The 9639-nt window shown below is 33.4% G+C and overlaps 1 long non-coding RNA gene across 1 annotated transcript; it reads left to right on the top strand.

Annotated features, from left to right (window-relative positions):
* Positions 1–922: 922 nt before the first annotated feature.
* Positions 923–5991, top strand: LOC129143871 (uncharacterized). The gene is made up of 2 exons (XR_008547830.1): positions 923–1028; positions 5718–5991. It is a non-coding gene; the product is annotated as an uncharacterized LOC129143871 (long non-coding RNA).
* The last annotated feature ends 3648 nt before the right edge of the window (positions 5992–9639 follow it).

The following is a 9639-nucleotide window of genomic DNA, read 5'->3' as shown; positions in this document are numbered from 1 at the left end:
CTAAATTGTGAGTTCCAAAATAGCAAGAGTGTTTTCTATTTCATTTACTATTACTTATCTAAGACCTAAAATAGCACTTGACAGACTGTAGTTACCAGTAGATAATAGTGAAATGCATAATCAATAATTAATATAAATCAATAAATAATATAAATGAATTCCAACTATATCAGCTATTATTAAAGTAAGGGACAAGATGGATAAGAAACACTGAAAATATAATTTAAAAAAGCAACTGCTAAGTAAACTGCCTGGTGGGAAACAGACATAACAGAAAATAACAGTAGAAACTTTAAATCACCTTGTCGATATTTGGGTCACATCAAATTAAATGTGCTTCTTAGTTTCAAATTAAATGTCTTCATCTCTGTCCTTCACAATAATTTATAAACATAGACATATATGTATCCAAAAAATCTCACAAACTATTCCAGAATACTCATCCCGATTCTCATCTAACTTAATGTACCGCATATTTTACCTGTCTCGTATCCGGGCCTGTTTCACAGAATTTAAACACCACAAAGTTATGGATTTTTGTCAATTTTCTTGCCATAGTTCTTGGCTTGTAATCTTATGCTTATGAATTGGTAACTTATCTATGAAAGATGAGTTAAGTGAGTATCCCTTATCCAAAATGTTTAGGACCAAAAGTGTTTCAGATTTCAGATTTTTTGGGGGGCGGGGGTGGAATATTTGCATATATGTGATGAAATATCTCGGGGAAGGGGTGCGATTCTAACACAAAATTCATTTATGCTTTATATTCATCTTATACAAATAGCCTGAGGTAACTTTATTACAGATTTTTAATAATTTTGTGCATGAGACAAAGTTTTTGTACACTGAGCCATCAGAAAGCAAAGACATCATGTGTAGAATTTTCCACTTGTGACATCATGTCAACACTCAAAAAGTTTAAGATTTTGGAGCAGGAATACTCAATCTGCAGCACATTTTTTTACATCTTTTCTCTCAAAGAAAGCATGTCAAGTGGGAGGACAGACATAGGCCTATGAATTGATACAGTAGGTATTTTCTTGTTGCCATTCTGATGTGTAAAACATATTATTACCAGTACAAATACCAACTCTCAAAATATTACTTTTATTTATGCACAATTGTCGTCTAAAGGACCACATTCCCAGATGTTTCAGGAAGATAATATTAGAATTTATGTTATTTATTGAGTAATGAATCATGGATTATTTAATAGGGCTCAGAAAAATTCAAAAATTTCATTCAGTAAAAAACAAATCCTAACTAAAATGATACATGATAGTCTTTCAGTGTCCTACAAATTTTTAAAAAGTTTACATAAAACCAAAAATTTAACTATATAATTAATCCAAATTTTTGCAAACCACATATATATGAAATATCTTTTATGTCTAATATTTGTGTATAGCTTTATTTGCATAGTCTACATAACAGTTCTCTCATCAGCCTCACTCTGTATAAGCACGAGTTAATATAGTACAGTTTTATATCACTATTAGAAATGTATAAAATAATAAGCTACTTTGGATATGGAGATTTTCCAAGGTGACTCTATTTTCTTGAATTATTTCTTTTATTAAATATTAATGATATGTAACATACAGAGTAAAGTCATGATAAGTTAGACAATTCACCTTGTGGCAAACCTTTACTCATTTCAAGATTAATCATCAAAAGCTCAGCAATACATTGAAAATATCTTATCACTAATTTGTAAATAAACACAAACATATCCTGTCAGTTAACAAATGAGCCATCAGTCATAGAAAATGTACTACCTACATCTTTTTGTTTGTTTGGTTTTTACTTCTTACTTTAACTTTCAATATACTATTTTTTTCAGTAAAATTTGTACTATAAAATATATAACTTATTTTTACATGTGATCATTTTTGTTATTATTTTTAAGATTCCCCAGAGACTATAGCTGTATACTCACATATGCATTTTTCTCTAACCGTGTAACTGAATCCACCTGGTATTTTTTATGAGGTTAAACTCATATGTAAAACTCATACATACATAAAAATGGTTAAACTCATACATACATAAAAATATGTATTTTTCTAAATAGTAATTTTTCCTATGCTTTTGATTTCAATTATTGCTAAAGATTCTTTATATTTTAAATATAAAGGCAAAAATTTTACTAGGGATTATTTCTTGGTTGTCAATTACTATTCTAGTAACATACTCTTTTCTCAACTGGAGGTTATTGTTTATTTTACTATATGTCAAGGTGAGTTCAGAAGGTGGATATTGATTTGAGATAAGGATGCTTTGGTCATATTTATAAACTGAAATATATATGAAGAAAAGAGAAATGTTAAGATACATGAGAGAGGATAATTTATATCAAAAAATATTAAATTAGGTTTAAAAATTGTTAGAACAAGGCTGACTCTTCCATTGAGACAAGTTGTAAAAAGGACATAGAGATGGTTCTAAGTGTATATATGTTTACACATGCATATAACAAAAAATTCAGACTTTAAATTTGATTATCTCACTTTCTGTGTAAATCAGGCAAAATAATTGTTGTTAGTTGTAAACAATCAAAATAGCAAGATTTAAAGAAGTATTAAATTGATGTTTTATAGTGATTTGGGCTTTAGAGAAGGAAGTATTATAGTGTTTAGCAAAAAACCAAAATCAATATATAATATTCATTCTTCTCTCTTGGCCTGAACAAAGTTCAAATTTGGTTGCTTATCAGTTGACAAATGCAAAATTGTGCTTTGTCATAGTTAATTCCCTCTGTAATTAGCAAAACGGGCCAGAAAAATCAATATTACTAGAAATGAACATTTATGTCACAATAGTGGAATAGATTCTGTAGAACAATATAACAAGCCACAAGGGAATACTTTGCTCTGGTTTTTTGTGTTCACTAGATAAGTAGAAACTTCAGTTCTATATTCAGTGGAATCAGAGAAGAAATCATTCCACATATTACCCAATTTGGTTGGAAAATCTTAGAAGGCTTTTTTTTGGTGTCATATTGTGTGTAAAGAGAGAATCAATTTCTATATTTTTGACAAGGAAATTAAAGATATAACAATGTGCTCTACAGTGTGTTAGGTAGAGACAGAATCTGTACTTGCATTTGGAATTTGCTTTAGATGATGTTGAAGATGATGATAATGATGTTGTTTTTAGTCCTTCAAATCAGTGTGATTTGAGTTACTTTCATTTTACTGGATATTTTTCCAGTTGTTGAACTTAAAGCTTGAGAGTACTATACTAAATCTTGTATTAATACAAGATTAAATCTTGTAGAAGATTAAATATAATCTTCTAAGCTTTAATCTCACCAACAGAAGCAGTTATTTACACGACAATTCAGTTAATATACCTGCAAATATCTATTGATGTTTTTGTCTTTGACTTTTGTTAACTAATCTTAAGAAAAATTTAAATGGTTGATGTGTATATTTTGCTCAGAGCATAGTGAAAAAATTCCTAAAACAATTCAGAAGGTATGTATGAGGGATATTGGGATAAACAGGGACGGTGCAGATCTTCGGGGTTATGTTATTTTACTAACATCTAAATTTATTTTAGATACTTAACAAGGAGCTAGAGTGAGGCAATTGAGCTTTATTCATTGAGTACCAGGGAGGGAAAAACTTCAGTTCCGAAGATGTAAAACAGGTGTTGTGCAGTGACTCTTTTATTAATATATTCTTAGTCTTTCTCTATCTATGTGGTTTAAAATTTCCAGATAGTAATTCTTCCCACATGACTTGCGTCTAATGTCTTGCTGCTGCAGCAGCAGTGAAGCTTAGCAATCTGCCTGTGTTCCTCACTGGTGTTGCTCTCACCATGTCGGCTCTGCTGCCTTCCCTTCCTGACTTTAATTTTTCCTACTTATATGATTCTCCATCTGCTTCCTTTTCTGGCGGCAAAGTGGCCCTGCCTATATGCTCCTTTGCATTCTGCCATCTTTCTAGTTTTGCTGTTGCTTTAACTATATTTTAAACATGTAGCACAGTTGATTGAAAACTGAAGAAATGTCTAGTGCTTGTTTAGATTTTTTGCAGAGAACAGTTAGTATTTGCCACCAGCTAAACTGTGCTTTAAACCTAGGTGCAGAATCTTCTTGCAATATGTTTTAAGTAACCAAAATGGAAAATCCAAGCAAACTGTTGCCTGTGTTTAGCCTTGCGATTTAAAGACAGCTGGTAGAGATAAGCACTAACATAAATCTTGTCTGAATTCCCCAAACCCAGTAAATGAATTGTGAATTCTTTATTGCTTTTTCTAGATATTTAACCATAGGTTATTGTGATATAATGGAAATCACAATGAATCTGAATTTAGAAAATCTAGGTTCATAGTCTTTACCCACTTATGTGATATATGACCTAGGGGATATAACCTAATCTGTCTATATCTTCCCCCATCTCTACCTTCACTTTGGACATAAGAACAATGAGGTTGAGAGAAAACATGCAATTTCCTGAAGTTTTCGAAGCAAGAAAGTGTCAGAGATATACATCAAATTAGGTTTTTTTGACTTCAAAACCTATACTCAATCAGGACACACAGTACTCAAGTCTGTTTTTTCAAAACTTTTAGTAATGATCCTTAAAAGTGATGCTTATTGCTAGAGTTCACCCATATGTGAACACTTGCATGACTTGTGACCAATTGCTATCTACCATTTATGATGCAATTTCTCTTTAGCCTATAACTGAATTCATGAGCCTCATTGTTATACTTCCCCACCACAAAAAAAATCCTGAATTATTTTTGCCCTGTGACCTTACATTTCTACTTCTTTTCTGAATTTCTTGCTGAACTTATGCCCATTCCAAATCACATGAAATTTATGTGGATCGGTTTTTATCAATTTATTTTACTGTCCCCACAGTTCTTCTGATACACTCACCATGATGTTGTCACTCACTCTCTTTTCAAAATTTCAAATTCACTTGCCCTTTTTTCCTTTCACTACATTACATAACAAAACGCTAATCCTGGATAATCCAACTATCTACATTGTCTTGCCCACAATTGGCCGGCTGAGCATTTATGATATAATATAAATACTATAAGAATATTTAACATCTATATACTTAATTGAGCATATTTACAACTCTAGATTCTTAACAGTCTTAACTAGACCGTCGATCCCACTGAACGAGTATATTTGCCTGAATGTTTTTATTTTTCACTTTTCGTAAGTGTTAAATCCTCCTAAAGTATCATCAAACCTCCAATAAATCTTATTTCTTTCTCAAAAAATGATTTTATATACTACTTCACAGTAAAAAGCAAAAATAAAAGCTAAACAAATAGATGGGAACTATTTCGATATCCAAAAGATATAACACAAATCTATCGATATTTGTATTTTTTGTCCTGTCCTTCCTTCTCTTTTCTTCCTGTTAAAATGTAGGAGGATTAATACAGATTATGTAAATTGCCAAAAGTCACACAAATAGTGGAACAAGAATTTGAACTTGACCTTGAGATGGTGAAGTTTGTATGTCAACATGACCGAGCTTAGTATGCTTGGATAGTTGGTAAAACATTATTCCAGGTGTGTTTGTGAGGGTGTTTTTGGAACAGGATAATATTTGAATTGATAGATTGAATAAAGAAGATTACCCTCACCAGTGGTGGCAGGCATATTACAATCATTTGAGGGCCTGAATAGTGCAAAATTGCTTCCTACTTGAACTGGGATGTCCATTTTGTCTTGTTTTCAGATGTTGGTGCTGTTGCTTTAGGACCTTCAGACCTGGATGGGGATGTATGATAAGGATCCTGGTTCTCAGGCCTTCTGGTGTGCACTGTAGCTACACGTCCAGCTTTCCTGTGCTGTCAGTTTGGAGACAGCAGGTCATGAGACTTCACTGCATTCATAATTATGTGAGCCAGTTTGTCATGGTAAATATGTATGTATGCATGTATGTATCCATCCATCCTGTTGATTCTGTTTCTCTGGAGAACGCTGATTAAAACACCTCTCTGCCTTCAGAACACTTTTTCTTTCCTCTGACGTATTAATACTTTGAATTTTATACAGAGATACTACATGAGCAGATGTGGCAACATTATTGAATATAAAATGGTCAATTTTGCTGCATCACCCAATTTTCTTACTGTGATAAAAACTATAATGTAAGAAATGAGATAATAATTATAAGTGATTATGACAAGTGTAATAATAACATCACTTTTATGAGGAAATAAGGAAAAGCAATAATTGATAATGAAATAAAAACTAATGATCAACATACCTTTGCTGTGGTCAATAATTTAACTTGATGTTTAAGAAAGCCAGTTTTATTTCTTTGAAGCTCCAAAGGATCTACTGCAATGTGATTTATTTCTGAAACACTGTGAAATTAATGAAAATATTATTTGTAGGGAAAAATGAGTTTACTTGCATTTGTAATAGGCTTTGCCAGAAGCAGCAGCTGTGCCTGTGTCAAGAATATTTCATGCTGAAAAATGGAAGGTTGATTTCTGCTGTTTTTCCTTTCTTTCCCCTTATTTTTGCCATTTATCATTTTGATGAAAAAGGGAATAATTTTAATTATTTAATTATAACATGGGGGAAGAATAATAGTGTGCCTAGAAATGCAGCTATGTCCAATTCAGTTTTAATGTAATTTAGGATGATTATCCCAGTCACTTGAGTTTGCCCCAGTACTGTTAATTGTAAAAGATCAATCAATCCTAACTATTAAATTCATATGAAAATCAGTTTCTGCTCTTCAGAAAAATGTCAGAATCTTATTAAGGAGGTAAGTTATGCTCTGATGTGTTCCAGAATTAAGAAATAGGTGCAGAAATGGATACTTCCGGCATTTTCTATGAGCGCTTTCTACAGATTATCTTTGTTTCATTGCTCAGTACACCTTAGGAATAAATGTTTAACCTGTTTCGTATTATCCACAAAATTTTGAGTAAAATGATTAAATGTCCTCCAACAGTCATGTGATCTGTGATATCCCTGCCCCATGCAGAAGAAAAACATATGTATATAAAATTACAAAAATGAAAGACAATATTGAGTTTATGTTATATTATACTTATATTACACCAGCATTAGGTAATTTTGCTTGAACATTCTTTTCTAATGCCCTCCAAGCAAGTATTTACCTGTGCTTTTTGAATTTTAGAAGGATTCGACATCAAACTTCCCAGTTTCAGTTGCTTAATTTCATCACATACCAGTTTATCTTTTTGAACATTAGTACACAAACTGACTCAAGTATACTTGCGTCCCTCCCATTTTTTATTATTTCTCAAAGAGCTATTATTTCTCAAAAGTGTTTCTTAAAATATACTTGTAGGTTCTCTTTTCCTGGAGAAAGAGCTCTGAATTCAAAAGATCTGTCTTTAAGTCCTGGGTCTGCTTCTTAACTCATCCAGGTCTTTAGGTAAGTCAGGTACAGTTGCTGTTTTCATCTGTAGGATAGAAATAAGAATACATTTCTCAGACAATTATTTAACAGTTATATGGAAAAAGGTCTGGGCTATGGCATAGTATTTGAAAAAAGAATACAGGATATGGATAATAGTAAATCACTATATATATGTAAATCATTGTGTTAATGAGGATCTGTTAGTATCCTTGAACACCAAATGTCTAGACTAAGTGTTTGGGCATTGTTTTATTTTATCTTACTATTATTATTATTTTGAGACAGAGTCTCACTCTGTTGCCCAGGCTGGAGGGCAGTAGCACACAATCTTGGCTCACTGCAACCTCCGCCTCCTGGGTTCAAGCAATTCTCCTGCCTTAGCCTCCCTAGTAGCTGGGACTATAGGCACACACCACCACATCCAGCTAATTTTTAGAGTTTTAGTAGAGATGGGGTTTCCCCATGTTGGCCAGACTGGTCTTGAACTCCTGACCTCGTGATCCACCCACCTCAGCCTCCCAAAGTCCTGGATTACAGACATAAGCCACTGTGCCCGGCCATGTTTTGGCCTTATTTTATTAGAGTCAATGGCTTTTTAAGTGTCTGTATTTATCTTGGGCTCAAATTTCCTTTATTTAATGATTTAATTTTTCAGTTTGAAGGTGATTCTCTCCTTCTCCCAACTCCTGTCTCTCTCTCTTGCCACTGATGATAGAAAATACATAAGAATAGATTTTTTCTATCTTTTCTGAATTCCCTGCTAACCTTGCCTAAAGCTTTAAGATGAGCCATTATTAGCTAATGTTAGCCTCAAATCTATATGTAAACGAATACCATGTGCAACACTCATTTCATTGTGATATTTTAAACTTTTTTAAACATATTTTTAAATACTTGATTCTTACTTAGAAAGCCTTTATGTCCCAGTGTTTGTGCTGGTTAATAGCAAAGATACATAAACAGAGAGATTCACTCTTATGCATTTGCAATGGTCTCATTAAAAATTCAAGTATGTTCTTTTAAATTTAGACTACTACAAATTATTTGTCTTTCATTCAAAAAGTGAACTATTATGTACCCAGTATTAGTAATGTAAAGATGAAGCATACAATTTTTAAAATATATCCAGTAGATAACTGTCTCATGGGAAAGAGAAATTGACTATTATGATTTATGATATAGAAGCAGAGAAAATAACAGCTCTGATTGAGTAAGTCTGATGGATTGAGAGGAGTTTTCCCAGAGGAAGAGACATTTGAGCAGGGTTGAAGAGGATGAACAAAAGGAAAAGCAACAAAAGTATTAGAGATCCCGAGGTAAAGGAAACAATGCAAATATGAGAAACAAATCTACATGAGCATAAGCAGCAGAGATGAGGCAATAGAAAGCCATACACTTTTGATATATCTCCCACCCCCAACCTCCAGCTTTTGCATAAGTATTGGCAAGAGTGAAGAGGAAGCTGAAGGCTTCATTTCAGCAGTCCCTTTATCCCTGCTGGGTCAGTCATCAAGAGAAGCCCGTGACTCTCATATGCATTACTAAATCTTATCTTTCTTCTGGGCCTTATCCTCCACCCTTATTTTTTAGAATGTGTGGTCTGTTACTGTCAAATGTTCTATATCCCAATGCTTTCTCAGAAAATTCCTTTTACTATCTTGCTCTTATGGAAATATGATTCTCCCTTGAAGACATTGTTGTCCTGGATTCTCATACAAATGGTGACTATTTTTCTTAACATTTGTAAGCAATACCTGGCACAGAATATTAATGATGATGGATCTATTTGGAACATATAATCGGGATTATCAATTATTCTTTCTTGAAGCACTTTATCTGTCTAATTTTCCCTGTGCTCACTGATTCTATTACTCAGTCTCTTATGTGAGCTGCTTCACATCTGCCCGTCCTTTGATTTGAGTGTATCAGTGGCATCTTGAAACCCCTATGTATCTCGTATCTCCCCTTGAACTTTCTCTCTCTCTCTCTTTTTTTTTTTTTTTTTTTTTTTTGAGACAGAATTTCACTCTTGTTGCCCAGGCTGGAGTGCAATGGCGCCACCTCGGCTCACCACAACCTCCACCTCCTGAGTTCAAGGAATTCTCCTACCCCAGCCTCCCGAGTAACTGTGATTACAGGCATGAGCCACCGCGCCCAGGTAATTTTTTGTATTTTTAGTAGACAGGGGGTTTCTCCATGCTGGTCAGGCTGGTCTTGAACTGCTGACCTCAGGTGACAGGCCCACCTCAACCTC

The sequence above is a fragment of the Pan troglodytes genome, chromosome 3 (assembly GCF_028858775.2).
Source record: "Pan troglodytes isolate AG18354 chromosome 3, NHGRI_mPanTro3-v2.0_pri, whole genome shotgun sequence".
NCBI classification, from domain to species: domain Eukaryota; kingdom Metazoa; phylum Chordata; class Mammalia; order Primates; family Hominidae; genus Pan; species Pan troglodytes.
Note: the sequence above shows the minus strand (reverse complement) of the source record. Positions and strands in the feature narration are given on the sequence as shown.